Source organism: Polypterus senegalus, chromosome 11 (assembly GCF_016835505.1).
Source record: "Polypterus senegalus isolate Bchr_013 chromosome 11, ASM1683550v1, whole genome shotgun sequence".
Taxonomy (NCBI): domain Eukaryota; kingdom Metazoa; phylum Chordata; class Cladistia; order Polypteriformes; family Polypteridae; genus Polypterus; species Polypterus senegalus.
Genome location: NC_053164.1, coordinates 95,541,065 through 95,554,752, shown reverse-complemented (window position 1 = coordinate 95,554,752; position 13,688 = coordinate 95,541,065). Strand labels below are relative to the sequence as shown.

General features: G+C 41.3%; 1 protein-coding gene across 3 annotated transcripts in view; it reads right to left on the bottom strand.

The window, feature by feature from the left end:
* The window catches only part of mark4b (MAP/microtubule affinity-regulating kinase 4b), a 187,237-nt gene extending 174,765 nt beyond the window's left edge, over window positions 1–12,472 (bottom strand). For 2 of the 3 annotated variants that reach the window (XM_039769300.1, XM_039769301.1), the window contains exon 1: window positions 11,576–12,472. The gene's annotated coding sequence lies outside the window, so the exon portion shown is untranslated. The remainder of the gene's footprint in view (window positions 1–11,575) is intronic. The other variant, XM_039769302.1, reaches the window with a different exon arrangement.
* Window positions 12,473–13,688: the final 1,216 nt, after the last annotated feature.

Sequence of the window (13,688 nt, the reverse complement as noted above, 5' to 3'; positions counted from 1 at the left end):
TAGTAAAAGGCACATGGCTGCCTGCCTGGAGTTTGCCAAAAGGCACCTGAAGGACTCTCAGACCATGAGAAACAAAATTCTCTGGTCTGATGAGACAAAGATTAAATTGTTGGGTGTGAATGCCAGGCGTCATGTTTGGAGGAAACCAGGCACCGCTCATCACCAGGCCAATACCATCCCTACAGTGAAGCATGGTGGTAGCAGCATCATGCTGTGGTGATGTTTTTCTGCGGCAGGAACTGGGAGACTAGTCAGGATAAAGGGAAAGATGACTGCAGCAATGTACAGAGACATCCTGGATGAAAACCTGCTCCAGAGCGCTCTTGACCTCAGACTGGGGCGACGGTTCATCTTTCAGCAGGACAACGACCCTAAGCACACAGCCAAGATATCAAAGGAGTGGCTTCAGGACAACTTTGTGAATGTCCTTGAGTGGCCCAGCCAGAGCCCAGACTTGAATCCGATTGAACATCTCTGGAGAGATCTTAAAATGGCTGTGCACCAACGCTTCCCATCCAACCTGATGGAGCTTGAGAGGTGCTGCAAAGAGGAATGGGCGAAACTGGCCAAGGATAGGTGTGCCAAGCTTGTGACATCATATTCAAAAAGACTTGAGGCTGTAATTGCTGCCAAAGGTGCATCGACAAAGTATTGAGCAAAGGCTGTGAATACTTATGTACATGTGATTTCTCAGTTTTTTATTTTTAATAAATTTGCAAAAACCTCAAGTAAACTTTTTCCACATTGTCATTATGTGGTGTTGTGTGTAGAATTCTGAGGAAAAAAATGAATTTAACCCATGTTGGAATAAGGCTGTAACATAACAAAATGTGGAAAAAGTGATGCGCTGTGAATACTTTCCGGATGCACTGTAACTTAAGCATAACCTTCCTTGCCTTATACTCCACACCTCGTGATATACGGCATAACCTAACACCCTGTCAGCCTTCTAGATCACTTCTGTACACTTCACTCTCAAATTCAATTCAAATTAACCTGCACTGGATGTTAAGAAATTGTTCATAATCATATTAGCAGTTGTTAATATTGGCAGTTAAACTTGAAAGAATGGTAGACTAATCCACAATGCAAATATAATTAGGATAAAATAAATTTTAAAGTATAATGAATTCTTCTTCTGGAAATGGCTTTTATTTAATCTGATGTTTTTACTTACTATATTTACTCTATAAATTAGTATTAATTCTCACAGTCTTAAGGTCCCCACCTACTAACCAGATCTAAAATGTAACATAAGATCAGCAAACCTCTTAGTCTAATTAATAGTAGTGGGAAATCTAAAAAGGTGTAGCTCAAATAATCCATCCATCCATCCTCTTCCGCTTATCCGAGGTCGGGTCGCGGGGCAGCAGCAAGCAGAGGCCCAGACTTCCCTCTCCCGGCCACTTCTTCCAGCCCTTCCGGGAGAATCCCAGGGCGTTCCCCGGCCCAGCCGGGAGACATAGTCCCTCCAGCGTGTCCTGGGTCTTCCCCGGGGCCTCCTCCCGGTTGGGCGTGCCCGGAACACCTCACCAGGGAGGCGTCCAGGAGGCATCCTGATCAGATGCCCGAGCCACCTCATCTGACTCCTCTCGATGCGGAGGAGCAGCGGCTCTACTCTGAGCCCCTCCCGGATGACTGAGCTTCTCACCCTATCTTTAAGGGAAAGCCCAGACACCCTGCAGAGGAAACTCATTTCACCCGCTTGTATTCGCGATCTCGTTCTTTCGGTCACTACCCATAGCTCATGACCATAGGTGAGGGTAGGAGCGTAGATCGACTGGTAAATTGAGAGCTTTGCCTTACGGCTCAGCTCCTTTTTCACCACGACAGACCGATGCAGAGCCCGCATCACTGCGGACGCCGCACCGATCCGCCTGTCGATCTCACGCTCCATTCTTCCCTCACTCGTGAACAAGACCCGAGATACTTGAACTCCTCCACTTGGGGCAGGATCTCTCCCCCAACCCTGAGAGGGCACTCCACCCTTTTCCGGCTGAGGACCATGCTCTCGGATTTGGAGGTGCTGATTCTCATCCCAGCCGCTTCACACTCAGCTGCGAACCGATCCAGAGAGGCTGAAGATCACGGCCTGATGAAGCAAACAGGACAACATCATCTGCAAAAAGCAGTGACCCAATCCTGAGTCCACCAAACCGGACCCCTTCAACACCCTGGCTGCGCCTAGAAATTCTGTCCATAAAAGTTATGAACAGAATCGGTGACAAAGGGCAGCCCTGGCGGAGTCCAACTCTCACTGGAAGCGGGTTCGACTTACTGCTGGCAATGCGGACCAAGCTCTGACACGGTTGTACAGAGACCGAACAGCTCTTATCAGGGGGTCCGGTACCCCATACTCCCGGAGCACCCCCCACAGGATTCCCCGAGGGACACGGTCGAATGCCTTTTCCAAGTCCACAAAACACATGTAGACCGGTCGGGCAAACTCCCATGCACCCTCCAGGATTCTGCTAAGGGTGAAGAGCTGGTCCACTGTTCCGCGACCAGGACGAAAACCACACTGTTCCTCCTGAATCCGAGGTTCGACTATCTGACGGACCCTCCTCTCCAGAACCCCCGAATAGACTTTTCCAGGGAGGCTGAGGAGTGTGATCCCTCTATAGTTGGAACACACCCTCCGGTCCCCCTTTTTAAAGAGGGGGACCACCACCCTGGTCTGCCAATCCAGAGGCACTGTCCCCGATGTCCATGCGATGTTGCAGAGACGTGTCAACCAAGACAGTCCTACAACATCCAGAGCCTTAAGGAACTCCGGGCGTATCTCATCCACCCCCGGGGCCCTGCCACCAAGGAGTTTTTTTGCTCAAATAATGTGGGGGAAAAAAAAAAAAAAACGAGGATGCCACCATCTCCCTACTGCCACTGCAGAGAACATTTACTGCAAACCCAGTAAACAGCTCACAGACAATTGGATTCTGAAAATGAATCCTTCCTATTCTGAAAAAAATGTATGCTTTATCAGGTCTATATGCCCCCAATCAGAAGAGGAAATTCCCACTAAACCTCTGAGTTTAACATGTTGACTATGAACAACTGCCACAATTTTAAATTACCAACTGAAATAGAGCTCCTATGCACTGCTGTGCCTTTAGTCAGGTTTAATATCTCAGGGTAGCAAACAAAAACATACACTAATAGCAACAGGGACTATCCCAGCTTTTTGGGAATATTCCATACCTCAATTTCTTGCAAATGAAAGAGAAATTTCTTTTGTCCACATACAGTACACAAAAAGAAAAAAATCAAACAAATGAAACATAACTATCCACTTTCTTTTTGTGAATAAACAAACTAAATGTTTACTTCATTTTTCTTGAATGAATGATATAACTACATTGAATCAAACACTTCCATTTTTATATTTACAATAAGTCAATTTTTATTTTCAAATTAATTATTTACATCACTCTTAAAGACTAAAAAGAACACACCAAGCAAGCAACAGCATCAGCAGTCTCCATGGTGACTTGCAGCCATCCACTACACATTGTGTGAAGTTGCCATGTAAAACCTGCAAGGATGTCCCTGTCCAGATGTTTCTATTCCAAGCTCCTGCTCACTATGCTCACCAGGCACGCTGTGAAACTTTACACAAGAGTCTGCTCCTCCAAGGGGAATAGAGCTTGTGAAATATCGATGGCTGTGAGTACTTGGTATTTTATTGTCCTTTTGGGTTGTCTCAAATGGCTCGCACCGTAAGATATGTCAATTCTTATATGGCTTATAAATCATCATAACCACAGATTTTTTTTTTGGTCTCCTCTGGGCAGTCTGTGTTCCTTTGAAAAGATTTTACAGTATTTTTTTTGTTTTGTCACTTATTCATTTTTTTATTTGTGGCAGAAATGTGGTGCAGTGAATAGTGCTGCCTTGAAACTAATGGATAGCAATTGGAAAACACAAACCAGGATAGGAGTTTTTATTTTTGAAAGTTACTTTCTGTATGATGTTAATACTTTATTGTATATAGCACACTGAGCTATAAGTGTGCAATATGCTATACAAAAAGTGAATTGAATTTGATATGATACTGTAGTTGCACAGGGCTTAGCATTGCTGTCTCATAGCCCTCAGTCTGAATCCTGGCCCAATCACAGTTTGCATGCCCTACATGTGTTCAGGAATATTCTGCTTACAATAAAATTCTAAGCAAGTTCTATTGACTTGTGATTTCTCTGCTGGCCATCTCAATGTGTGTGGATGAGTTTGCCTTAAAATGGACTTAGCATCCCATCTAAGGTTAATTTCCGCTTCTCACCCATTGCTCTTGGTGAATCTGAAATAGAACGACGATAAAGTGGGTTTGGGAGATGGATGGATGGATGGATGGATTTGTAAAACAGATTGGTGTATAAAGTTTTAATCTGTTCCATTTCTCATGGTGTAGTCAATATTATATAGAAAAAGTCCTCACGTTTGGGCCTGGGAGTGCCACTGGGGCTGAAAGTATTTACTCAAATTAATGTTGTTTGAGAAATAATGGTTTCAGGAGCAATAACTGACATGCAATTACGAGATTGGTTTGGAACAAAAACCTGCTGCCACTGTAGCCTTCCTGGATCAAGCCTGAGAATGATCAATGTGGAGAAATGAAAGTCTGCAATACTTAAAAGGAAGAAACACAAGAATATAGATCACCACTCAGCAGTCTAATGAATTACAGGAACAGAGTGAAAAAGCACTTACTGATCCCACTGCAGTGTCATTCACATTAGCACAGCATTTGGGTTACAAGGACTGTACAGACCATGTGTAATGAAGTCAAAGTTGAAGCAGAAACCTTGACAACTTTTAGACATATATGGATGAGATATTGGCACGGCTTAGCTATTAGCTACACAAACAAGCCTGATGAACTGAATGACCTCCTCTCATTTGCCAAATTTATTATATTCTAAGAAAGACTCAGAGGATTGATCAACTCAGGAACACCAATTGTAACACAGTATGGTAAAGGTTCTTAAAAAACACAGAAAAATAAAGATCCTCCTCATAATTTTGAAGAAGGAGGCATGATGCTGCCACATCACAATGCACGAGTCCCCAAATGGATTCTGGGTTAAAATGCTAACTGTGTGGAATATGGGTGTGTTCACAATGTTGTCAGGTTCATCCTGTCTGAAATTCAGTGGTCACCTACTGTCTACAGGTGTACTTTCAGGTTGGACTGGGAGTTCTAATGTGGTCTACATTGATGAAGTGTAGACATCTGTGTAAATAGGCCTGGGCTAGACTACTACACCAAGTAGGATTGGTTTTTATCTTAGCTTTTTAGGCAAAGCAGGTTTTTTTTAATTCTAATAACTCTGCACATAGAGAACATATATTACAAACAAAAAGATCATTTTATAGTTAAGGAATATGTTAAGTAATTGGTCGCTTTCAGGGCACAAATATTGTAAATAAAGCAATTAATCGGCACACTACTGGCTCTGAACAACCCCAGCTGACTGCGACTGTGCTTTACAAACACATCTGCTGGAGCTGAAAATGACGGTCATCAGTTACCATTCAGCGGCCATTCGAACACCAGTAGTTGTAATTTTGGAGAATTCAGTTTGTAAAAAAAGGAAAACTTAACTTGTGGTGTACTGACATAAACCATATGTTAGCTGAAACTAAAAGTAGTCCTAAAGACAAAAAAAATTATTCTGTACTTCTTATTCGAATGCTTTACAATTGTAGCATTATTTTCTAGAGCTATTAAAAGTTTTCAGGTTGGACTGGGGGCTCTAATGTGGCCTACACTGATGAAGTGTAGGCATCTGTGTAAATAGGCCTGGGCTATTACTTTAACTTATTATTTCTGTACTATCGTTTAAAAACTTTATCCTGAGATATAATTTATTCTTTAAGTCTATTGCAAAAAAAAAAACCTAAAAAACTAAGTATCGATTTTTTTTCATTTGGCATTTACCTCAACTAATGAAATGACAAGCAGCACAGTGGGCAGTGCTGCCATCTCCCACATTCAGCATCTTGCATTCCAATCTTGCACCCAACTGTCTCTTTAGAGTTTGCATGCTCTCCTTGTGCCTGTGGGAGTTTTTCTCCAAATGTTCCAGTTCTCCTGCCGAATCTTAAAGGCACAAATATTAGGTTAACTGAAAAATCTAAACTGGCCCCACTTTGGAGTGACACTTAGTGAGTGAGACTGTGATGATCTGGTGCCCCATTTAAGGTTTAATTTTCCCCTAGAAACTCAGAATTCGCAGTTGTTATAACATATGTTACAGTCATTTATAACCTAAATGTTCAGAGTGAACCAATCACTCTATAACAGTCTTACTTTGCACAAAGATACAACCAGAAATAAAACAAAATATATAAAGTTAAGTAACACAGCACAGCAAATAATGTTGTGCTTCATGACAATCAAGTTCCAGTGTTACTCTATGTGGTGTCTGCATGTTTTCTAGATGTGTTCCTCCCAGAGTTCAAAGATGGGCAGACTAGCAAATCACAACTGAGTATGGCATGTTACAGAAAGATGGAGGTACCCACAAGCTGCGGAATAACATACAATGTCTTACTAATCTTTACTGAACAAGAGGGTTTGGAACATTGATGGACATAGCCTTTAGGTGATTCTGATGGGTCTAATCTATCGGGCTTTGTGAACAGATAATAATTAGCTTTGTCATTGTATAATTAACAGTATTCTTTCCAGAGTAACACAGATTAAAACATAAAAACTGAGGGAGCACTTCTGAACTATATCTGCATTTGAAACAACTTAATGCCCTTCTTGCTCAAATAGTAAGTGAAACGTTAAGTAGTTTGTTTCACCAGCCATATAAGCCAGTGAACAAAACAAGATTAAAAAATTAGGGACTGAAACAAGGCTTCTATATCTAGTACTTCTCTCCACACTACTGCCACATCATGCAGAACATGAAGAGACCATATCCTAAACTGAATGTTTAAAGAGAAACGTTTGAAAATGTGCCATGAACAACAGTTTGTTCCTCTAAACATTAGATTTTTAAGATTTGTCTTGGTATTATTGTTATTTTATCAACAAAAGAATTTAATTACAGTAGATTTATAATACTATAGTGGTATTACAATGAAACAAAGCAAAGGTAAGAAACGTGAGCTGTAAATAATGAACTGTGTGTCTAATTGGAGCATTTTATTTGATAAAAAAATAATATTTCACAAAATAATTTACATTTGACTTGGCAACAACAAACTACCCTTGCCCTCAATAAATGAGAGGATCAAATTTCTAGTTTACATAAAATATTTTCTTGATTTTAAAATTGCAGACACTATTAATTTGAAGGCATCACAGACAGCACTTTTCAAATTGTTAATTCAACTGTGGTGGGTTGAGGTCAAAGCCTGACCTAGCAGAAAAGAATATCAGGCAGCACCATATAACTCCCACGATTTTGATGTGGTATTTCAGAATTCTCCATGTTCTGTTATTTCTTCATTATGGAACACTGAGCCGGATGGTGGCACACAGTAAGGACAGTATCTCCGCCACCCTGCGGTACTTGGATCCAGGCTTGATTCCAGCCGAGGTGTCACTGCATGCTCTCAGCGTGTTTGTTCCGGTATACTCCCACCATTCAAAGATATACTATCAGCTCAATTGGCAAAATAAATTCCCCAGTGTGGGATTTCTGTTTAGAGAGGCTTCCTGTCTTATTCTCATTGCTGCCATGACAGACTCTGTGCCCCCTGTACAGAACCAAGTATGATAGGAAAATGTCTAAGATGAATTAGAATAATATTTGTATTGAAAGAAGCTTCGAAAAAAAGACTTTGCATAACACTCTGCTTCTAAAAATTATATGCATTTTTCTACTGTATTCATAACTAAGCTTGTCCCAGGCTACATCATCCTTTAACCAAAATTCTTAACGAGAACCAATGAACAATTAAAAAAATTCCACCAAAAAATGTAATATTAGAAAAACAGGATAAAAGTACAATCATCAAATAATTTTGGAAAAATTTTGGAAAAGAAAAAATCCTCTTTAGTATTCAAGGGGACTTTTAAAATTGTCCAGAAAGAAATAGCACCATGGTGGGGTACATATCCCACTATCTGATGGTTCAAACCACAAGCTCCATCACTTGCTGCCCCAAATCTGCAAGTTTACTCAGTATTGGCTTGGCTCGCACCCAAAGACCTGCAGGTAAGTTAAATGGCAATCCTAATTTGACAAAGCACGAGTGTGTAAGGCAGGGGGTGCCCTGTGATAGATTGAGGCCCATTCCTTCTTTGGGTTTGATGCTGCCTGGCTGTCCTGAATTGGTTAAAAATGAATAGACAGTCACACATACTGGAAAGGATTTCTTAGGTAGGCACTAGGGTGTTGTGCAGTGTTAGCCATTATGAATGTAGTGACAAGTCAAGTAAAATGACACCTTTTATTGGCTAACTAAAAAAAGATTACAATAGTGTAATCTTTTTTAGTTACAACAACATTTATTTATATAGCACATTTTCATATAAACAATGTAGCTCAAAGTGCTTTACATGATGAAGAAAGAGAAAAAATACTAAATAAGAATGAAAATTAGGGAACACTAATTAACATAGAATAAAAGTAAGGTCCCCATAGCCAGGGAAGACAGAAAAAAAAAAACTCCAGATGGCTGGACAAAAATATAAAATCTGCACGGGTTCCAGGCCACGAGACCGCCCAGCCCCCTCTAGGCATTGTACCGATCACAAATGACCTCAATCAGTCCTCATTGTATTCTGGGTTCTCATGGAATAATTTGATGATGACGGTCATGTGGACTTCTGGCCTTAAATTAAAAGTTAGCCAATAAAAGGTGTCATTTTACTTGACTTGTCACTACATTAGGGAGGCACTATATACAGAAGAATAAAAGAACTGAAACAATTATTGTAGCATCTAAAAATCCAACTATATTGCATGTTTTTGTTTTCTGATACCATACGTGTCCACGGCTATGGCTTCAATCCAATGCTAAATTTAAAGGTCATATTACTAATCAGATATGCATCAGACTAATTAAAAATAAATGAATGCACTCTATCACAGATATTATTTTGCACTGTGCGCTGAGAACACACACACAATAAGCTTGTGACCAAGTCCCCACTAGCAGAGTGTACAGCATAGAGCAGTGAATGTTGCAGGCATCTAATAAACCCCAGGAGCACACTGCCTCGGCCACAATGTGACCATGTTCAAAATGAATGATTGCTGATTTCTGTCATCACTCCACACCTTATTAATTCTCTTTTACTGGAAGAAGGTTCTGTTCATTCTGGCCATTTCCCTCAGCTAGATCCTCAGACTGCTGCTGCTCATGTGGACCATTTCCCAACTGGGAATTTTTGCAGAAAACTGCAGCCCATCCCCCTCCTTTGGCTTTATACAGTAGATGTAGTCATTCTAGGTGAACAATAAGGGCATCCCCAAGGAAGACAAGGAGGAACAACGACAAAAGAGTTGGGTGGGTTTTTTTTAAGCCTTAAGCAATGTTGCAAACTGTTTCTAGTTGTGAACGTCTGAAACTCTGTTCTCAGTGAAGAGACTTATAAAATAAAAACATCATGCAAGAAAAAAACTGTAATTATACAAAGGAAATCAAGTAATTTGAAAAAATAATGAGAAATGTTGCACATTGAAAATGCAATAGTCTAAACTGTGATACTTATAAAGCAGCTAATACTCTAGCAAAATGCACATAGAATCATATAAACTGGTAAACTGTTTTTGCAAAAACATAAATCTAGGATTTCATGCTATATACATATATGAGGGTTATTTATTGATACAAGTGCACAGCTCATTATATTTTTAGATTCTCCTTACACTTTTCAGGCTTTTCTGCTTTGGCTCATTCCTAGTTTCTGTCAATTGCTTTTGCAGGGAGGAATATAATTAACATTTCTAGATGTGATCAACATCATCTATAACTGTGCCCCTTGGAATTAAAGGCAAAGCAGCAGTCTCCATTTGTATTTGACTTACTAGATGGCTTATGTATGGCACAGAGTTCCGTCTTTTTTCAATAAAGTGTACCTTCTCCAACACTGCACAGAATTTCTGCTTTTCCAAATGGTAGGAAATCGGGGGCAGGGTGGAGGTGGGCTTCAGCACATTAATCGAGGGATGACAGACCTTCACGTCATACCAATCACCTCATAATGGAAAGATAAGACTTTGCAAAAAAAAAGATTTTGTATTAGATAGCAAAGAGCTCAAGTATAAATGTCCTTGAACGTGTCCTGGGGTATTTGGGTAGGGTGTGCTGCAAACTGCTGAAATTAGTTTATAAGCATCAAATTTACAAAATGTAAAGGCTGAAGTGATATTTGAAAATATATTCAGATTAGACAGATGCTTTCAGATATTTCTTACGTTCCATTAGGAAAAAGACAACACCACCTTATTGGAAGTATTATGAAGTGAAAAAAATCTAAATTTTATCTATAATAAAAATCTTAGTTTGTCCAGATATCTTTCAAATCTATAGTTAAAACGCTTTTGTCTGAAATATTATCGGTTGAAAAAATGAAGTCAGGAATCGAATAATGGAATCTCAATTCAAGTCTGGTAAACCTTAGTTAGGTAAAAGAGAAATAAAAGGTTCCAATCCACATTTAGAGTCTTAATCCCCAAACCAGACTCCCCGTCCCTGTGAATTAAGTATTACACCAATGGGTAATTCACGCAACAATTAGAGAAGCTTTAAATGGGCCTTGCCTTCTCCATCACGCATTTGGTAAGCTCCAAAAGCCTAATGGGGTCAGGCCTGAACACTGGGCAAGACAAGGTCCAAACCTGTTCACCCAGCCCAGGATGACAAAAGCCAACTCTATTAATAATGGGAAAAGGCAGGGTGCCACCCTAGAATGGAACAGTAATCCATGACAGACTGGACTCAACCTGAATGGTTTACAGAATTCAGAAGCCATGCAGTCTTCTGTGAACTGAATGAGGAATGGCACTTTGACAATGGCAGCACAAGCTGAACCGACACAGAAGGCTGGCTGTGGTACCAAACGTCAAAACGGTGTGCTTTAGAAACATGGAATTACAAATGTCCAGAGCAATGCTCAATTTGCTGATTAAAACAATACGGTTATGATTCCCTTTTGAGTTAAAGTGCTATATGAAAAAGCAGCACTGCCAGTTCAAGAAAATGTGTTTTATTTCTCCTGAAAAGAAAATATACGCCCGCATTTTTTCTAAATCATGCCTCCATTTCTATTTGAATAAAACGTGCATTCAAATCAAAGCCGGCCATCATCTACCGCCCCCAAGCCAGTGCACACCGCAGCCATGCATTTTTCATAAACGAAACACACCCTACATCCCCCTTCTAAATATGGAAGACACGTCTGCCGCTACCTCGCCGCTCACAGCGGACACCCCGCATCCATCCCAAGCAGGTGAGGTGCACGAAAAATGCGGGACTGCAGGCGGGCAGCTGGCGACAGACGCGCGCCATCGGCATCTCCCGGGACCCCACAACAAAGTGCCGGATTACACGCGTCCACACGGCAAATGCCCTCCTCCCACTTCTGCAAATAAAAGCGCAGGATACTTACATGATCCGAATTTCGCTCGTTCCCGGAAGGCAGTGCCGATCGAGAAGACATGTTTCCCTGAGAGTCCCTGCGTACTGAATCCTGTGAACTGTATGGAGCACTACACAGATCTACATCGAGCCGGCTACATTCACAAAGCCGTCCACATCGCCGCAGACTATCGTCCTCTTTAAATTGTCCACTCTGACGGAAGGTGGGGGTGACTGAGACAGAGAGCAAAAATGCCTGAATTAAATAAACGAATGAATGAATGAGTAATCAGTTCGAGAGGTCTCGGGCCCAGTGTGCAAGACAGCCGTCAATCATCCGCAGAGGGCAAAGCTAGAAAACGCCAAAAATCAGCTAGTCTTCATGGTCGTGCACCGCACTGGCTTAATATCCTCGGTATCATCGCAGGCAGGCGAAACACAGAAAACTGACAAACGTCTAGTCGTGCTCGTGCTTGGTAGCTGGATCATCGTTTGTTGATGTTTTTTTTTTTTTTTGTTCGTTTGTTTATTAATAATATTATTTTCGCCCCAATGCCTTGTGGTTGATTTTCTGTCTGAGGAAACGCGCCAATAAACGAAGAGCCTAAAAGGACAGCGCTGCGCGATCCTTTTTGACAATTAGAAATAACAGGCTTCCCTCGGAGAAAAACAGGCGACCTCCATCAATCCTGGCTCCGGCAACTAGTCTCTGCGAGCAGAAAAAAATCCAGTCACCCCATTAAAAAAACGTGCAGAACCCGGGCGGTACCGCATCTTCGCTTCAACGGGTGGCTCACGGGTGTCTTTTGAGACAAGCGCAGCCACAGCTTTGCGGACAAGTCCTGGGTTTTACCCCAAAAAATGACATCCCTGACCGGAGCAATAAAGAGAAGGAAGAACGTCAAACAACTCTACTGCTGGGTAGGGTTGCTCAGTTGCTGTCTGACAAATCCCCCCACCCCTCCCTCTTCCTGCGTCTTAAAGAGACAGGCCCGTATTTGGAAACGACAGCGCCAAGGCGGAGTGGGGGGATTCGCCGGCTTAATGATGTAGACTGGCGTGTGAGTTAAAGGGCGACTGTCATATGAAGGGTGGAAGATGTCGAAAAATAGGGACTGGGGCGCGGTAGGGTAACTGTATTGAGCTAAGACCGTTTGGCAGTTGTTCACTACATTCATCCATTCATTTTTTTTTCTGAACAACATATTCCATTGTGACTCCTATCTATGTATTTAAAAAACAAAATAAAAATATGCAAGGTGTAAGTCCAAAAATGGAATACACAGGAAAGAGAAATACAGAAGAGAGAAGGTTGGGGATAAACACAACCAAAGGAAATAAAAAAGATTTAAAGCCAGAGGACATTCAGAAAGTATTCAGACCCCTATCCGTTTAGCACTTTTGGTTATGTTTCAGCCTTGTTCTGAAATCATTTACATTCAATTTTCCCGCACATCAAGCAACACTCCAAAATGATAAAGCTAAAGTAGGATTTTAGAATTTTTTTGCACACTTTTAGAAAATAAATACTGAAACATCATACTGATGAAAGTATTAAGACCCTTTGCAATAACACTTGAAATTTAGCTCAGGTACATCCCATTCTATTGCTCATCTCAGAGTTGTTTCTATATTGTGTTTGAAATCCAAATGTGCCCAATTCAGTTGATTGGACATGATTAGAAAGATCTCGCAATCCTGTCCTGCAGCTGACGCTGTGTATAAGAGCACAAATCAGACCATGAGGTCAAATAAATTGCCTGAAGAGCTTAGAGACAGGATTGTTTCAAGGCACAGATCTAGGGACGCCTACTAAAATATTCTGTAGCATTGAAAGTTCCCAAGAGCACAGTGGCCTCCATAATTCTTAATTAGAATAAGTTTGGCACAACCACCACTCTACCTAGACCAGCAGTAATCATGGGAGAAGGGCTTTGGTAAGAGAGGTGGCCAAGAACCCAATGGTCAATCTGGCTGAGCTCCACAGAACCTGTGTGGAGATGGAAGGATCTTCCAGAAGGACATCCATCACTGCAACATTCCACCAATCTGGTCATTATGGCAGAGAGTGAGACAGAAACTTCTCCGCAGTAAAAGACATGTGGAAGTCTGCTCAGAGTCTGTAAAAAGGAATCTAAAGGACT